Raw genomic sequence first — 19,679 nt, forward strand, 5'->3', positions numbered from 1 at the left:
TTTCACATTTTTAGCGATTTAAGCCGAACGTTTACAAACGTTACGAAACAAAACGAAACGTTTCACATTTTTAGCGATTTAAGCCTAACGTTTACAAACGTTACAACAAAATCCAAACGTTTCACCTTTTTAGCGATCTAAGCCAAATATTTACAAATATTACGAAACAAATCCAAACGTTTCACCTTTTTAGCAATTTAAGCAAAACGTTTACAAATGCTATGAAGCAAATCCAAACATTTCCCCATTTTAGCAATTTAAGCCAAACATTTCCAGACGTTACGAAACAAAAAAGGTTTCACCTTTTTAGCGATTTAAGCCAATCTTTTACAAACGTTACGAAACAAATCCAAACGTTTCACCTTTTTAGCGATTGAAGCCAAACGTTTGCAAACGTTGCAAAACAAATCCAAACGTTTCTCCTTTTCAGCGATTTAAGCCAAACGTTTACAAACGTTACGAAAAAAAACCAAACGTTTCACCTTTTTAGCGATTTAAGCAAAACGATTACAAATGTTACGAAATAAATCTAAACGTTTCACCATTTTAGCGATTTAAGCGAAACATTTATAAATGTTATGAAACAAATCCAAACGTTTCACCTTTTTAGCAATTTATACCAAACGTTTACAAATGATACGAAACAAAGCCAAGCGTCCACATTTTAGCGATTTGAGCCAAACATTTACAGACGTTACGAAACAAATCCAAGTGTTTCATATTTTTAGAAATTTCAGCCAAACGTTACGAAACAAAACAAATCGTTTCCCCTTTTAGCAATTTAAGCAAAACCTTTACAAACGTTACGAAAAAAATCCCAACATTTTCCCATTTTAGAGAATTATGCCAAACGTTTACAAACGTTATAAAACAAATCCAAACGTTTTGCCTTTTTAACAATTTAAGCCAAACGTTTACAAACATTACAAAACAAATCCAAACGTTTCCCCTTATTAGCAATTAAAGTCAAACGTTTACAAAAAATTCGAAACAAATCCAAACATTTCACCTTTTTACCGATTTAAGCCAAACATTTACACACGTTACGAAACAAAAACAAAACGTTTCACCTTTTTAGCGATTTAAGCCAAACGTTAATAAACGTTACGAAACAAAACAAAACGTTTAAAACGTTACGAAACAAATCCAAACGTTTCACCTTTTTAGCGATTTAAGCCACACGTTTACAAACGTTCTGAAACGAAACCAAACGTTTCCCATTTTTAGCAATTTAAGTTTAACGTTTACAAACGTTACGAAACAAAACCAAAAGTTTCCCCATTTTTGTACTTTAAGCCAAACCTTTACAAACGTTATGAAAAAAATCTTTACGTTTCCCCTTTTTAGCGATTTAAGCCAAACGTTACGAACTCTACAAAATAAATCCATATGTTTCACATTTCTAGCGATTAAAGCCAAATGTTTACAAACGTTATGAAAAGATCAAATGTTTAAAACGTTCCGCAACAAATCCAAACGTTTCCAATTTTTAGCGATTTAAGCCAAACGTTTATAAACGTTACAAAACAAATCCAAGCGTTTCCTCTTTCTAGAAATTTAAGCCAAACGTTTTCAAATAAATCCAGCGTTTCCCCATTTTAGCGATTTAAGCCAAACGTTTACAAACGTTACGAAACAAATCCAAGCGTTTCCTCTTTCTAGCAATTTAAGCCAAACGTTTTCAAACAAATCCAGCGTTTCCCCATTTTAGCGATTTAAGCCAAACGTTTACAAACGTTACGAAACAAATCCAAGCGTTTTCCCTTTTTAGCAATTTCAGCCAAACTTTACGAAACAAAACCAATCGATTCACCTTTTTAGCAATTTAAGTCAAACGTTTACAAACGTTACAAAACAAATCCAAATGTTTTTCCTTTTTAGCGATATAAGCCAAACGTTTAAAAACGTTACAAACAAAATCCAAACGTTTCCCAATTTTAGCGATTTAGGTCAAACGTTTACAAATGTTACGAAACAAATCCAAATGTTTCACCTTTTTAGCAATTTAAGCCAAACGTTTAAAATAGTTACGAAGAAAATCCAAACATTTCACCTTTTTAGCGATTGAAGCCAAACTTGAGAAACGTTACGAAACAAATCCAAACGTTTCCCCTTTTCAGCGATTTAAGCCAAACGTTTATAGACGTTACAAAACAAAACCAAACGTTTAAAACATTTCGAAACAAATCCAAACTTTTCACATTTTTAGCGATTTAAGCCAAACGTTTACAAACGTTACGAAACTAAAGCAAATGTTTCACCTTTTTAACGATTTAAGCCGAACATTTACAAACGTTACGAAACAAAACCAAACGTTTCCCCATTTTAGCAATTTAAGCCAAACGTTTACAAACATTACGAAACAAATCCAAATGTTTCACCTTTTTAGCGATTTAAGCCAAATGTTACAAACACTACGAAACAAATCCAAACGTTTCACCTTTTTATCGATTGAAGTCAAACGTTTACAAGCGTTACGAAACAAAGACAAACGTTTAAAACGTTACGCAACAAATCCAAATGTTTCCCCTTATTAGCGATTTAAGACAAACGTTAACAAACGTTAACAAACGTTACAAAACAAATCCAAACGTTTCCCCATTTTAGCGATTTCAGCCAAACTATTACAAATGCTACGAAACAAATAAAAACGTTTTACCTTTTTAGCAGTTTAAGCGAAACGTTTACAAACGTTACGAACAAATCCAAATATTTCACCTTTTCAGCGATTTAAGCCAAACCCTTATAAACTTTACAAAACAAGTCCAAATGTTTCCCCATATTAGCAAATTAAGCCAAACGTTTACAAACGTTACGAAACAAATCCAAACGTTTCAACTTTTTACCAATTTAAGCCAAATGTTTACAAACATTACAAACAAATCGAAATGTTTCCCCATTTTAGCGATTTAAGCCAAACATTTACAAATGTTACGAAACAAATCCAAATGTTTCCCCTTTTTAGCAATTTAAGCCATACGTTTACAAACATTATGAAACAAATCCAAACGTTTCACCTTTTTAGCGATTTAAGTCAAATTTTTACAAAGGTTATGAAACAAAACCAAACGTTTCACCTTTTTAGCGATTTAAGCCAAACGTTTACAAACGTTACGGAAAAAAAACAATCATTTTACATTTTAGCGATTTAAATACGAAACAAATCTAAACGTTTCACCTTTTAAGCGATTTAAGTCAAAAGTTTACAAATGTTACAAAACAAATCCAAACGTTTCCCCATTTTAGCGATTTAAGCCAAACGTTTACAAACATTACGAAACAAATCCAAACGTTTTCCCATTTAAGCGATATAAGCCAACCATTTACAAACGTTACGTTACAAATCCAAACGTGCGACCTTTTTAGCAATTTAAGCCAAATATTTACAAACGTTACGACACAAATCCAAGCGTTTCACCTTTTTAGCAATTTAAGACAAACATTTACAAACAAATCCAAGCGTTTCCCCATTTTAGCAATTTAAGCCAAACGTTTACAAACGTTACGAAACAAATCCAAGCATTTTAACCTTTATATGAATTTCAGCCAAACGTTACGAAACAAAACCGATCGTTTAACCTTTTTAGCAATTTAAGCCAAACCTTTACAAACATTACGAAACAAATCCAGACGTTTCCGCTTTTTAGCGATTTAAGCCAGACGTTTACAAACGTTACAAAACAAATCCAAATGTTTAATCATTTTAGCAATTTAAGCCAAACGTTTACAAACGTTACGAAACAAATCCAAACGTTTCACCTTTTTAGAAATTTAAGCCAAAAGTTTACAAAAAAAAAACGTTTTACATTTTTAGCGATTTAAGCCAAACGTTTAAAAACGTTACGAAACAAATCCAAACGTTTCTCCTTTTTAGCAATTTAAGCCAAACGTTTACAAAACCAAACATTTTACATTTTTAGCGATTTAAGCCGAACGTTTACAAACGTTACGAAACAAAACAAAACATTTCACCTTTTTAGCGATTTAAGCCAAACGTTTAAAATGTTACGAAACCAATCCAAACGTTTAAAATGTTACGAAACCAATCCAAACGTTTAAAACGTTACGAAACAAATTTACAAAACAAATCCAAATGTTTCACATTTTTAGCGATTTAAGCCAAACGCCTACAAATGTTTCGAAACAAATCCAAACGTTTCACCTTTTTAGCGATTTAAGCCAAACGTTTACAAGCGTTACAAAACGAATCCAAACGTTTCCCCTTTTTAGCGATTCAAGCCAAACATTCATAAACGTTACGAAAAAAACAAAACGTTTTAAACGTTACAAAACAAAAAAAGTGTTTCACCTTTTTAGCCATATAAGCCAAACGTTTATAAATGTTACGAAACAAAACCAAAAGTTTAAAGCGTTTACAACCATTACGAAACAAAACCAAATGTTTCACATTTTTAGCGATTTAAGTCAAACGTTTACAAACCTTGCGAAACAAATCCAAACGTTTCTCCTTTTTACCAATTTAAGCCAAACGTTTACAAACGTTACGAAACAAATCCAAACTTTTCACCTTTTTAGCGATTTAAGCCAAACGTTTACAAACGTTACAAAACAAATCCAAACGTTTAAAACAATACGAAACCAATCTAAACGTTTCACCTTTTTAGAGATTTACACAAAACGTTTAAAAAAGTTACGAAACAAATCTAAACGTTTCACCATTTTTGCAATATAAGCCAAACGTTTAAAACGTTACGAAACAAATCCAAGCGTTTCACCCTTTTAGCAAATTAAGCCAAACGTTTAGAAACGCAATGAAAAAAATCCAAACGTTTCCCATTTTAGCAATTTAAGCCAAACGTTTACAAACGTTACGAAACAAATCCAAACGTTTCACCCTTTTAGCGATTTAAGCCAAACGTTTAGAAGCGCAACGAAATAAATCCAAACGTTTCCCCATTTTTGCAATTTAAGCCAGACGTTACGAAACAAATCCAAGTGTTTCACCTTTTCAGCGATTTAAGCCAAAAATTTACAAACGTTACGAAACAAAACCAAACGTTTAAAATGTTAAGAAACAAATCCAAATCGTTTCCCTTCTTTAGCGATTTAAGCCAAACGTTTACAAACATTATGAAACAAACCTAAACGTTTATAAACGTTACAAAAAAATTCTAAGTGTTTCACCTTTTTAGCAATTTAAGCCAAACGTTTACAAACGTTATGAAACAAATCCAAACGTTTCCCTATTTTAGCGATTTAAGCCAAACGTTTTAAACGTTACGAAACAAATCCAAACATTTCCCCTTTTTAGCAATTTAAGCCAGACGTTTACAAACGTTACGAAACAAATCCAAACGTTTCCCCTTTTTAGCAATTTAAGCTAAAAGTTTACAAACCTTACGAAACAAATCCAAGCGTTTCACCTTTTTAGCGATTTAATCCAAACGTTTACAAACGTTGCTAAACAAATGCAAGCATTTCACCCTTTTAACAATTTAAGCCAAACGTTTACAAACATTACGAAACAAATCCGAATGTTTCACCTTTTTAGCGATGGAAGCCGAACGTTTACAAACGTTACGATTCAAATCCAAACGTTACGAAACAAATCCAAGCATTTTACCTTTTAAGCAATTTAAACCAAACGTTTACAAACGTTACGAAACATAACCAAACGTTTCGCCTTTTTAGCAATTTAAGCCAAATATTTACAAACATTACAAGCAAATCCAAACGTTTAGCCTTTTTAGCAATTTAAGATAAACGTTTACAAACGTTACGAAACAAATCCAAACGTTTCACCTTTTTAGCGATTTAAGCATAACGTTTAAAAGTTTTTACTGATTGAAGCCAAACGTTTGCAAATGATACGAAACAAATCCAAACGTTTCCCCTTTTTAGCAATTTAAGCCAAACATTAACAAACGTTACGAAATAAATCCAAACATTTCACCTTTTTAGGGATTTAAGCTAAACGTTTCACCTCTTTAGCTATTTAAGCGAAACGTTTACAAACTTTACGAAACAAATTTAAATATTTCCCCATTTTAGCGATTTAAGCCAAACGTATACAAATGTTACAAAGCAAATCCGAACGTTTCACCTTTTTAGCGATTGAAGCCAAACGTTTACAAACGTTACGAAACAAACCAAACGTTTCGCCTTTTTAGCGTTAAATCCAAACGTTTAGAAACGTTACGAAACAAATCCAAGAGTTTCACCTTTTTAGCAATTTAAGTTAAACGTTTACAAACATTACGAAACAAATCCAAACGTTTCACGTTTTTAGCGATTTCAGCCAAACGTTTACAAACGTTACGAAACAAATCCAAATGTTTCCCCATTTTAACGATTTAAGCCGAATGTTTAAAACGTTTCGAAATAAATCCAAACGTATCACCTTTTTATCGATTGAAGCCAAACGTTTACAAACGTTATGAAACAAATCCAAACGTTTCATCTTTTTAGCAATATAAGCCAAACGTTTATAAACTTTACGAAACAAATTCAAACGTTTCACCATTTGAGAGATTTAAGCCAAACGTTTACAAACGTTATGAAACAAAAACAAACGTTTAAAACATTATGAAACAAATACAAATGTTTCACATTTTTAGCGATTAAAGCCAAACGTTTACAAACGATATGAAACAAAACCAAACGTTTACAAACGTTACGAAACAAATCCAAACATTTCACCTTTTTAGCAATTTAAGCCAAACGTTTACAAACGTTACTAAACAAATCCAAACTTTCCCCTTTTTAGCAATTTAAGCCAAAATTTTACAAACCTTACGAAATAAATCCAAGCGTTTCACCTTTTTAGCGATTTAATCCAAAAGTTTACAAACGTTGCTAAACAAATCCAAGTGTTTCACCTTTTTAGCAATTTAAGTCAAACGTTTATAAACATTACGAAACAAATCCGAATGTTTCACCTTTTTAGCGATGGATGCAAAATGTTTACAAATGTTACGATTCAAAGCCAAACGTTACAAAACAAATCCAAGCATTTCACCTTTTTAGCGATTTAAGCCAAACGTTTACAAATGCTACGAAACAAATCCAAGCGTTTCACGTTTTTAGCAATTTAAGCGGAACGTTTACAAACGTTGCAAAACAAATCCAAATGTTTCACCTGTTTAGCGATTTAAGCCAAGCGTTTACAAACTTTACGAAACGAATCCAAACGTTTCACCTTTTTAGGGATTTAAGCCAAACGTTTACAATCGTAACAAAACAATTCCAAACGTTTCACCTTTTTAACAATTTATGCCAAACGTTTACAAATTTTTTGTCATTGAAGACAAATGTTTATAAATGTAGCAAAATAAATCAAAACATTTAACCTTTTTAGCGATTAAGCCAAACATTCACAAACGTTACGAACCAAATGTTTCACCTTTTTTGCGATTTATGCCGAATGTTTACAAACGATATGAAACAAATCCAAACATTTCACATTTTTAGCGATTTAAGCCAAACGTTTACAAATGCTACGAAAAAAATCCAAGCGTTTCACGTTTTTAGTGATCTAAGCATAACGTTTACAAGTTTTTAGTGATTGAAGCCAAATGTTTACAAATGATACGAAACAAATCCAAACGTTTCCCCTTTTTAGCGATTTAAGCCAAACATTAACAAACGTTACGAAATAAATCCAAACGTTTCACCTTTTTAGGGATTTAAGCCAAACGTTTACAAACGTTATGAAACAATATAAACGTTTCACCTCTTTAGCTATTTAAGCGAAATGTTTACAAACTTTACGAAACAACTTTAAACGTTTCCCCATTTTAGCGATTTAAGCCAAACGTATACAAATGTTACAAAACAAATCCGAACGTTTCACCTTTTTAGCGATTGAAGCCAAACATTTACAAACGTTACAAAAAAAATCCAAACGTCTCGCCTTTTTAGCTTTAAATCCAAACGTTTACAAACGTTACGAAACAAATCCAAGCGTTTCACCTTTTTAGCAATTTAAGTTAAACGTTTACAAACATTACGAAACAAATCCAAACGTTTCACGTTTTTAGCGATTTCAGCCAAACGTTTACAAACGTTACGAAACAAATCCAAATGTTTCCCCATTTTAACGATTTAAGCCAAATGTTTAAAACGTTTCGAAATAAATCCAAACGTTTCACCTTTTTAGCGATTGAAGCCAAACGTTTACAAACGTTATGAAACAAATCCAAACGTTTCATCTTTTTAGCAATTTAAGCCAAACGTTTATAAACTTTACGAAACAAATTCAAACGTTTCACCATTTGAGAGATTTAAGCCAAACGTTTACAAACGTTATGAAACAAAAACAAACGTTTAAAACATTATGAAACAAATACAAATGTTTCACATTTTTAGCGATTAAAGCCAAACGTTTACAAACGATATGAAACAAAACCAAACGTTTACAAACGTTACGAAACAAATCCAAACATTTCACCTTTTTAGCAATTTAAGCCAAACGTTTACAAACATTACTAAACAAATCCAAACTTTCCCCTTTTTAGCAATTTAAGCCAAAATTTTACAAACCTTACGAAATAAATCCAAGCGTTTCACCTTTTTATCGATTTAATCCAAAAGTTTACAAACGTTGCTAAACAAATCCAAGTGTTTCACCTTTTTAGCAATTTAAGTCAAACGTTTACAAACATTACGAAACAAATCCAAACGTTTCACGTTTTTAGCGATTTCAACCAAACGTTTCCAAACGTTACGAAACAAATCCAAATGTTTCCCCATTTTAACGATTTAAGCCAAATGTTTAAAACGTTTCGAAATAAATCCAAACGTTTCACCTTTTTAGCGATTGAAGCCAAACGTTTACAAACGTTATGAAACAAATCCAAACGTTTCATCTTTTAAGAAATTTAAGCCAAACGTTTATAAACTTTACGAAACAAATTCAAACGTTTCACCATTTGAGAGATTTAAGCCAAACGTTTACAAACGTTATGAAACAAAAACAAACGTTTAAAACATGATGAAACAAATACAAATGTTTCACATTTTTAGCGATTAAAGGCAAACATTTACAAACATTATGAAATAAAACCAAACTTTTACAAACGTTACGAAACAAATCCAAACATTTCACCTTTTTAGCAATTTAAGTCAAACGTTTACAAACGTTACTAAACAAATCCAAACTTTCCCCTTTTTAGCAATTTAAGCCAAAATTTTACAAACCTTACGAAACAAATCAAAGCGTTTCACCTTTTTAGCGATTTAATCCAAAAGTTTACAAACGTTGCTAAACAAATCCAAGTGTTTCACCTTTTTAGCAATATAAGCCAAACGTTTACAAACATTACGAAACAAATCCGAATGTTTCACCTTTTTAGCTATGGATGCAAAATGTTTACAAATGTTACGATTCAAAGCCAAACGTTACCAAACAAATCCAAGCATTTCACCTTTTTAGCAATTTAAGCCAAACGTTTACAAATGCAATGAAACAAATCCAAGCGTTTCACGTTTTTAGCAATTTAAGCGGAACGTTTACAAATGTTGCAAAACAAATCCAAACGTTTCACCTGTTTCGCGATTTAAGCCAAGCGTTTACAAGCTTTACGAAACGAATCCAAACGTTTCACCTTTTTAGCTATTTAAGCCAAACGTTTACAAACGTAACAAAACGATTCCAAACGTTTCACCTTTTTAACAATTTATGCCAAACGTTTACAAATTTTTAGTCATTGAAGACAAACATTTATAAAAGTAGCGAAATAAATCAAAACATTTCACCTTTTTAGCGATTTAAACCAAACATTGACAAACGTTACGAACCAAATGTTTCACCTTTTTAGCGATTTTTGCCGAATGTTTACAAACGGTATGAAACAAATCCAAACATTTCACATTTTTAGCGATTTAAGCCAAACGTTTACAAATGGTACGAAACAAATCCAAGCGTTTCACGTTTTGAGCGATTTAAGCATAACATTTACAAGTTTTTAGTGATTGAAGCCAAATGTTTACAAATGATATTAATCAAATCCAAACGTTTCCCCTTTTTAGCGATTTATGCCAAACATTAGCAAACGTTACGAAACAAATCCAAACGTTTCACCTTTTTAGGGATTTAAGCCAAACGTTTACGAACGTTATGAAACAATATAAACGTTTCCCCTCTTTAGCTATTTAAGCGAAACATTTACAAACTTTACGAAAAAAATTTAAACGTTTCCCCATTTTAGCGATTTAAGCCAAACGTATACAAATGTTACAAAACAAATCCGAACGTTTCACCTTTTTAGCGATTGAAGCCAAACGTTTACAAACGTTACGAAACAAATCCAAACGTTTAAAATGTTTACTACGAAACAAAACCAAATGTTTCACATTTTTAGCGATTTAAGTCAAACGTTTACAAACATTGCGAAACAAATCCAAACCTTTCACCTTTTTAGCAATTTAAGCCAAACGTTTACAAACGTTACGAAACAAATCCAAACCTTTCACCTTTTTAGCGATTTAAGCCAAACGTTTACAAACGTTACAAAACAAATCCAAACGTTTAAAACAATACGAAACCAATCCAAACGTTTCACCTTTTTAGCGATTTACACAAAACGTTTAAAAAAGTTACGAAACAAATCCAAACGTGTCACCATTTTTGCAATTTAAGCCAAATGTTTAAAACGTTACGAAACAAATCCAAGCGTTTCTCCCTTTTAGCAAATTAAGCCAAACGTTTAGAAACGCAACGAAAAAAATCCAAACGTTTCCCCATTTTAGCAATTTAAGCCAAACGTTTACAAACGTTACGAAACAATTCCAAATGTTTCACCCTTTTAGCGATTTAAGCCAAACGTTTAGAAGCGCAACGAAATAAATCCAAACGTTTCCCCATTTTTGCAATTTAAGCCAGACGTTACGAAACAAATCCAAGTGTTTCACCTTTTCAGCGATTTAAGCCAAAAATTTACAAACGTTACGAAACAAAACCAAACGTTTAAAATGTTACGAAACAAATCCAAACGTTTCCCTTCTTTAGCGATTTAAGCCAAACGTTTATAAACATTATGAAACAAACCCAAACGTTTATAAACGTTACAAAAAAATTCTAAGTGTTTCACCTTTTTAGCAATTTAAGCCAAACGTTTACAAACGTTATGAAACAAATCCAAACGTTTCCCTATTTTAGCGATTTAAGCCAAACGTTTAAAACGTTACGAAACAAATCCAAACATTTCCCCTTTTTAGCAATTTAAGCCAAAAGTTTACAAACGTTACGAAACAAATCCAAACGTTTCCCCTTTTTAGCAATTTAAGCTAAAAGTTTACAAACCGTACGAAACAAATCCAAGCGTTTAACCTTTTTAGCGATTTAATCCAAACGTTTACAAACGTTGCTAAACAAATGCAAGCATTTCACCTTTTTAACAATTTAAGCCAAACGTTTACAAACATTACGAAACAAATCCGAATGTTTCACCTTTTTAGCGATGGAAGCCAAACGTTACGATTCAAATCCAAACGTTACGAAACAAATCCAAGCATTTTACCTTTTAAGCAATTTAAGCCAAACGTTTACAAATGTTACGAAACAAAACCAAACGTTTCGCCTTTTTAGCAATTTAAGCCAAATATTTACAAACATTACAAGCAAATCCAAACGCTTAGCCTTTTTAGCAATTTAAGACAAACGTTACGAAACAAATCCAAACGTTTCGCCTTTTTAGCGATTTAAGCATAACGCTTACAAGTTTTTAGTGATTGAAGCCAAACGTTTACAAATGATACGAAACAAATCCAAACGTTTACAAACGTTACGAAACAAATCCAAATGTTTCCCCATTTTAACGATTTAAGCCAAATGTTTAAAACGTTTCGAAATAAATCCAAACGTTTCACCTTTTTAGCGATTGAAGCCAAACGTTTACAAATGTTATGAAACAAATCCCAACGTTTCATCTTTTTAACAATTTAAGCCAAACGTTTATAAACTTTACGAAACAAATTCAAACGTTTCACCATTTGAGCGATTTAAGCCAAACGTTTACAAAAGTTATGAAACAAAAAACAAACGTTTAAAACATTATGAAACAAATACAAATGTTTCACATTTTTAGCAATTAAAGTCAAACGTTTACAAACGTTATGAAACAAAACCAAACGTTTACAAACGTTAAGAAACAAATCCAAACATTTCACCTTTTTAGCAATTTAAGCCAAACGTTTACAAACGTTACTAAACAAATCCAAACTTTCCCCTTTTTAGCAATTTAAGCCAAAATTTTACAAACCTTACGAAACAAATCCAAGCGTTTCACCTTTTTAGTGATTTAATCCAAAAGTTTACAAACGTTGCAAAACAAATCCAAGTGTTTTCACCTTTTTAGCAATTTAAGCCAAACGTTTACAAACGTTACGAAACAAATCCGAATGTTTCACCTTATTAGCGATGGATGCAAAACGTTTACAAATGTTACGATTCAAAGCCAAACGTTACAAAACAAATCCAAGCATTTCACCTTTTTAGCGATTTAAGCCAAACGTTTACAAATGCTACGAAACAAATCCAAGCGTTTCACGTTTTTAGCATTTTAAACGGAACGTTTACAAACGTTGCAAAAAAAATCCAAACGTTTCACCTGTTTAGCGATTTAAGCCAAGCGTTTACAAACTTTACGAAACGAATCCAAACGTTTCACCTTTTTAGCGATTTAAGCCAAATGTTTACAAATTTTTAGTCATTGAAGACAAACGTTTATAAAAGTAGCAAAATAAATCAAAACATTTCACCTTTTTAGCGATTTAAGCCAAACATTCACAAACGTTACGAACCAAATGTTTCACCTTTTTTGCGATTTATGCCGAATGTTTACAAACGCTATGAAACAAATCCAAACATTTCACATTTTTAGCGATTTAAGCCAAACGTTTACAAATGCTACGAAACAAATCCAAGCGTTTCACGTTTTTAGCGATTTAAGCATAACATTTACAAGTTTTTAGTGATTGAAGCCAAACGTTTACAAATGATACGAAACAAATCCAAACGTTTCCCCTTTTTAGCGATTTATGCCAAACATTAACAAACGTTACGAAACAAATCCAAACGTTTCACCTTTTTAGGGATTTAAGCCAAACGTTTACAAACATTATGAAACAATATAAACGTTTCACCTCTTTAGCAATTTAAGCGAAACAAATCCAAGTGTTTCACCTATTTAGCAATATAAGTTAAACGTTTACAAACATTACGAAACAAATCCAAACGTTTCCCGTTTTTAGCAATTTCAGCCAAACGTTTACAAACGTTACGAAACAAATCCAAATGTTTCCCCATTTTAACGATTTAAGCCAAATGTTTAAAACGTTTCGAAATAAATCCAAACGTTTCACCTTTTTAGCGATTGAAGCCAAACGTTTACAAATGTTATGAAACAAATCCAAACGTTTCACGTTTTTAGCGATTTAAGCATAACGTTTACGAGTTTTTAGTGATTGAAGCCAAACGTTTACAAATGATACGAAACAAATCCAAAAGTTTCCCCTTTTTAGCGATTTAAGCCAAACATTAACAAACGTTACGAAACAAATCCAAACGTTTCACCTTTTTAGGGATTTAAGCCAAACGTTTACAAACTTTATGAAACAATATAAACGTTTCACCTCTTTAGCTATTTAAGCGAAACATTTACAAACTTTACGAAACAAATTTAAACGTTTCCCCATTTCAGCGATTTAAGCCAAACTTATACAAATGTTACAAAACAAATCCGAACGTTTCAACTTTTTAGCGATTGAAGCCAAACGTTTACAAACGTTACGAAACAAATCCAAACATTTTGTCTTTTTAGCGTTAAATCCAAACGTTTACAAACGTTACGAAACAAATCCAAGTGTTTCACCTTTTTAGCAATTTAAGTTAAACGTTTACAAACATTACAAAACAAATCCAAATGTTTCACGTTTTTAGCAATTTCAGCCAAACGTTTACAAACGTTACGAAACAAATCCAGACATTTCCGCTTTTTAGCGATTTAAGCCAAACGTTTACAAACGTTACAAAACAAATCCAAATGTTTAATCATTTTAGCAATTTAAGCCAAACGTTTAAAAACATTACGAAACAAATCCAAACGTTTCACCTTTTTAGAAATTTAAGCCAAAAGTTTACAAAACCAAACGTTTTACATTTTTAGCGATTTAAGCCAAACGTTTACAAACGTTACGAAACAAATCCAAACGTTTCACCTTTTTAGAAATTTAAGCCAAATGTTTACAAAACCAAACATTTTATATATTTAGCGATTTAAGCCGAACCTTTACAAACGTTGCGAAACAAAACCAAACGTTTCACCTTTTTAGCGATTTAAGCCAAACGTTTAAAATGTTACGAAACCAATACAAATGTTTAAAACGTTACGAAACAAATTTACGAAATAAATCCAAACGTTTCACATTTTTAGCGATTTAAGCCAAACGCCTACAAATGTTTCGAAACAAATCCAAATGTTTAACCTTTATAGAGATTTTAGTCAAACGTTTACAAACGTTACGAAACAAATCCAAACGTTTCACCTTTTTAGAGATTTAAGCCAAATGTTTACAAGCGTTACAAAACGAATCCAAACGTTTCCCCTTTTTAGCGATTTAAGCCAAACATTTATAAACGTTACAAAAAAACAAAACGTTTTAAACGTTACGAAACAAAAAGAGTGTTTCACCTTTTTAGCCATATAAGCCAAACGTTTATAAATGTTACGAAACAAAACCAAACGTTTAAAGCGTTTACAACCATTACGAAACAAAACCAAATGTTTCACATTTTTAGCGATTTAAGTCAAACGTTTACAAACGTTGCGAAACAAATCCAAACGTTTCTCCTTTTTAGCAATTTAAGCCAAACGTTTACAAACGTTGTCCAAACCTTTCACATTTTTAGCGATTTAAGCCAAACGTTTACAAACGTTACAAAATAAATCCAAACGTTTAAAACAATACGAAACCAATCCAAACGTTTCACCTTTTTAGCGATTTACACAAAACGTTTAAAAAAGTTACGAAACAAATCCAAACGTTTCACCATTTTTGCAATTTAAGCCAAACGTTTAAAACGTTACGAAACAAATCCAAGCGTTTCATCCTTTTAGCAAATTAAGCTAAACGTTTAGAAACGCAACGAAAAAAATCCAAACGTTTCCCCATTTTAGCAATTTCAGCCAAACGCTTACAAACGTTACGAAACAAATCCAAACGTTTCACTCTTTTAGCGATTTAAGCCAAACGTTTAGAAGCGCAACGAAATAAAGCCAAACGTTTCCCCATTTTTGCAATTTAAGCCAGACGTTACGAAACAAATCCAAGTGTTTCACCTTTTCAGCGATTCAAGCCAAAAATTTACAAACGTTACGAAACAAAACCAAACGTTTAAAATGTTACGAAACAAATCCAAACGTTTCCCTTCTTTAGCGATTTAAGCCAAACGTTTACAAACATTATGAAACAAACCCAAACGTTTATAAACGTTATAAAAAAAATTCTAAGCGTTTCACCTTTTTAGCAATTTAAGCCAAACGTTTACAAACGTTATGAAACAAATCCAAACGTTTCCCTATTTTAGAGATTTAAGCCAAACGTTTAAAACGCTACGAAACAAATCCAAAAAATTCCCCTTTTTAACAATTTAAGCCAAACGTTTACAAACGTTACGAAACAAATCCGAACGTTTCCCCTTTTTAGCAATTTAAGCTAAAAGTTTACAAACGTTACGAAACAAATCCAAGCGTTTCACCTTTTTAGCGATTTAATCCAAACATTTACAAACGTTGCTAAACAAATGCAAGCATTTCACCTTTTTAACAATTTAAGCCAAACGTTTACAAACATTACGAAACAAATCCGAATGTTTCACCTTTTTAGCGATGGAAGCCAAACGTTTACAAACGTTACGATTCAAATCCAAACGTTACGAAACAAATCCAAGCATTTTACCTTTTAAGCAATATAAGCCAAACGTTTACAAACGTTACGAAACAAAACCAAACGTTTCGCCTTTTTAGCAATTTAAGCCAAATATTTACAAACATTACAAGCAAATCCAAACGTTTAGCCTTTTTAGCAATTTAAGACAAACGTTTACAACCGTTACGAAACAAATCCCAACGTTTCACCTTTTTAGCGATTTAAGCATAACGTTTACAAGTTATTAGTGATTGAAGCCAAACGTTTACAAATGATACGAAACAAATCCAAACGTTTACAAACATTACGAAACAAATCCAAATGTTTCCCCATTTTAACGATTTAAGCCAAATGTTTAAAACGTTTCGAAATAAATCCAAACGTTTCACCTTTTTAGCGATTGAAGCCAAATGTTTACAAACGTTATGAAACAAATCGCAACGTTTCATCTTTTTAGCAGTTTAAGCCAAACGTTTATAAACTTTACGAAACAAATTCAAACGTTTCACCATTTAAGCGATTTAAGCCAAACGTTTACAAACGTTATGAAACAAAAACAAACGTTTAAAATAATATGAAACAAATACAAATGTTTCACATTTTTAGCGATTAAAGCCAAACGTTTACAAATGTTATGAAACAAAACCAAACGTTTACAAACGTTACGAAACAAATCCAAACATTTCACCTTTTTAGCAATTTAAGCCAAACGTTTACAAACGTTACTAAACAAATCCAAACGTGTCCCCTTTTTAGCAATTTAAGCCAAAAGTTTACAAACCTTACGAAACAAATCCAAGCGTTTCACCTTTTTAGCGATTTAATTCAAAAGTTTACAAACGTTGCTAAACAAATCCAAGTGTTTCACCTTTTTAGCAATTTAAGCCAAACGTTTACAAACGTTACGAAACAAATCCGAATGTTTCACCTTTTTAGCGATGGATGTAAAACGTTTACAAATGTTACGATTCAAAGCCAAACGATACAAAACAAATCCCAGCATTTCACCTTTTTAGCGATTTAAGCCAAACGTTTACAAATGCTACGAAACAAATCCAAGCGTTTCACGTTTTTAGCAATTTAAGCGGAACGTTTACAAACGTTGCAAAACAAATCCAAACGTTTCACCTGTTTAGCGATTTAAGCCAAGAGTTTACAAACTTTACGAAACGAATCCAAACGTTTCACCTTTTTAGCGATTTAAGCCTAACGTTTACAAACGTAACAAAACGATTCCAAACGTTTCCCCTTTTTAACAATTTATGCCAAACGTTTACAAATTTTTAGTCATTGAAGACAAACGTTTATAAAAGTAGCGAAATAAATCAAAACATTTAACCTTTTTAGCGATTTAAGCCAAACATTCACAAACGTTACGAACCAAATGTTTCACCTTTTTAGCGATTTATGCGGAATGTTTACGAACGGTATGAAACAAATCCAAACATTTCACATTTTTAGCGATTTAAGCCAAACGTTTACAAATTCTACGAAACAAATCCAAGCGTTTCACGTTTTTAGCGATTTAAGCATAACATTTACAAGTTTTTAGTGATTGAAGCCAAATGTTTACAAATGATACGAAATAAATCCAAACGTTTCCCTTTTTAGCGATTTAAGCCAAACATTAACAAACGTTATGAAACAAATCCAAACGTTTCACCTTTTTAAGGATTTAAGCCAAATGTTTACAAACGTTATGAAACAATATAAACGTTTCACCTCTTTAGCTATTTAAGCGAAACTTTTACAAACTTTACAAAAAAAATTTAAACATTTCCCCATTTTAGCGATTTAAGCCAAACGTATACAAATGTTACAAAAAAAATCCGAACGTTTCACCTTTTTAGCGATTGAAGCCAAATGTTTACAAACGTTTGAAACAAATCCAAACGTTTCGCCTTTTTAGCGTTAAATCCAAACGTTACGAAACAAATCCAAGCGTTTCACCTTTTTAGCAATTTAAGTTAAACGTTTACAAACATTACGAAACAAATCCAAACGTTTCACGTTTTTAGCAATTTCAGCCAAACGTTTACAAACGTTACGAAACAAATCCAAATGTTTCCTCATTTTAACGATTTAAGCCAAATGTTTAAAACGTTTCGGAATAAATCCAAACGTTTAACCTTTTTAGCGATTGAAGCCAAACGTTTACAAACGTTATGAAACAAATCTAAATGTTTCATCTTTTTAGCAATTTAAGCCAAACGTTTATAAACTTTACGAAACAAATTCAAAAGTTTCACCATTTGAGCGATTTAAGCCAAACGTTTACAAACGTTATGAAACAAAAACAAACGTTTAAAACATTATAAAACAAATACAAATGTTTCACATTTTTAGCGATTAAAGCCAAACATTTACAAACGTTATGAAACAAAACCAAACGTTTACAAACGTTATGAAACAAATCCAAACATTTCACCTTTTTAGCAATTTAAGCCAAACGTTTACAAACGTTACTAAACAAATCCAAACGTTTCCCCTTTTTAGCAATTTAAGCCAAAATTTTACAAACCTTACGAAACAAATCCAAGCGTTTCACCTTTTTAGCGATTTAATTCAAAAGTTTACAAACGTTGCTAAACAAATCCAAGTGTTTCACCTTTTTAGCAATTTAAGCCAAACGTTTACAAACGTTACGAAACAAATCCGAATGTTTCACCTTTTTAGCGATGGATGCAAAACGTTTACAAATATTACGATTCAAAGCCAAACGTTACAAAACAAATCCAAGCATTTCACCTTTTTAGCGATTTAAGCCAAACGTTTACAAATGCTCCGAAACAAATCCAAGCGTTTCACGTTTTTAGCAATTTAAGCGGAACGTTTACAAACGTTGCAAAACAAATCCAAACGTTTCACCTGTTTAGCGATTTAAGCCAAGCGTTTACAAACTTTACGAAACGAATCCACACGTTTCACCTTTTTAGCGATTTTAGCCAAACGTTTACAAACGTAACAAAACGATTCCAAACGTTTCACCTTTTTATCAATTTATGCCAAACGTTTACAAATTTTTAGTCATTGAAGACAAACGTTTATAAATGTAGCGAAATAAATCAAAACATTTCACCTTTTTATCGATTTAAGCCAAACATTCACAAACGTTACGAACCAAATGTTCCACCTTTTTAGCGATTTATGCGGAATGTTTACAAACAGTATGAAACAAATCCAAACATTTCACATTTTTAGAGATTTAAGCCAAACATTTACAAATGCTACGAAACAAATCCGAGCGTTTCACGTTTTTAGCAGTTTATGCCGAAAGCTTACAAACGTTATGAAAAAAATCCAAACGTTTCGCATTTTTAGCAATTTAAGCCAAACGTTTACAAACGCTACTAAATAAATCAAAACATTTCACCTTTTTAGCGATTTAAGCCAAACATTTACAAACGTTACGAAACAAAACCAAAAGTTTCACCTTTTTAGCAAATTATGCCGAAAGTTTACAAACGGTACGAAACAAATCCAAACCTTTCACCTTTTTAGCGATTTAAGCCAAACGATTACAAATGCTACGAAACAAATCCAAGAGTTTCACTTTTTTAGCAATTTAAGCCGAACGTTTACAAACGTTACGAAAAAACTCCAAACATTTCGCCTTTTTAGCGATTTAAGCCAAACATTTACAAACGCTACTAAACAAATCCAAATTTTTAGTGATTGAAGACAAACGTTTATAAATGAAACGAAATAAATTAAAACGTTTCACCTTTTTAGCGAGTTAAGTAGAACGTTTTCAAACGTTATAAAACAAAACCAAACGTTTCGCCTTTTTA

Source organism: Mercurialis annua, linkage group LG6 (assembly GCF_937616625.2).
Source record: "Mercurialis annua linkage group LG6, ddMerAnnu1.2, whole genome shotgun sequence".
In the NCBI taxonomy this organism is placed as follows: domain Eukaryota; kingdom Viridiplantae; phylum Streptophyta; class Magnoliopsida; order Malpighiales; family Euphorbiaceae; genus Mercurialis; species Mercurialis annua.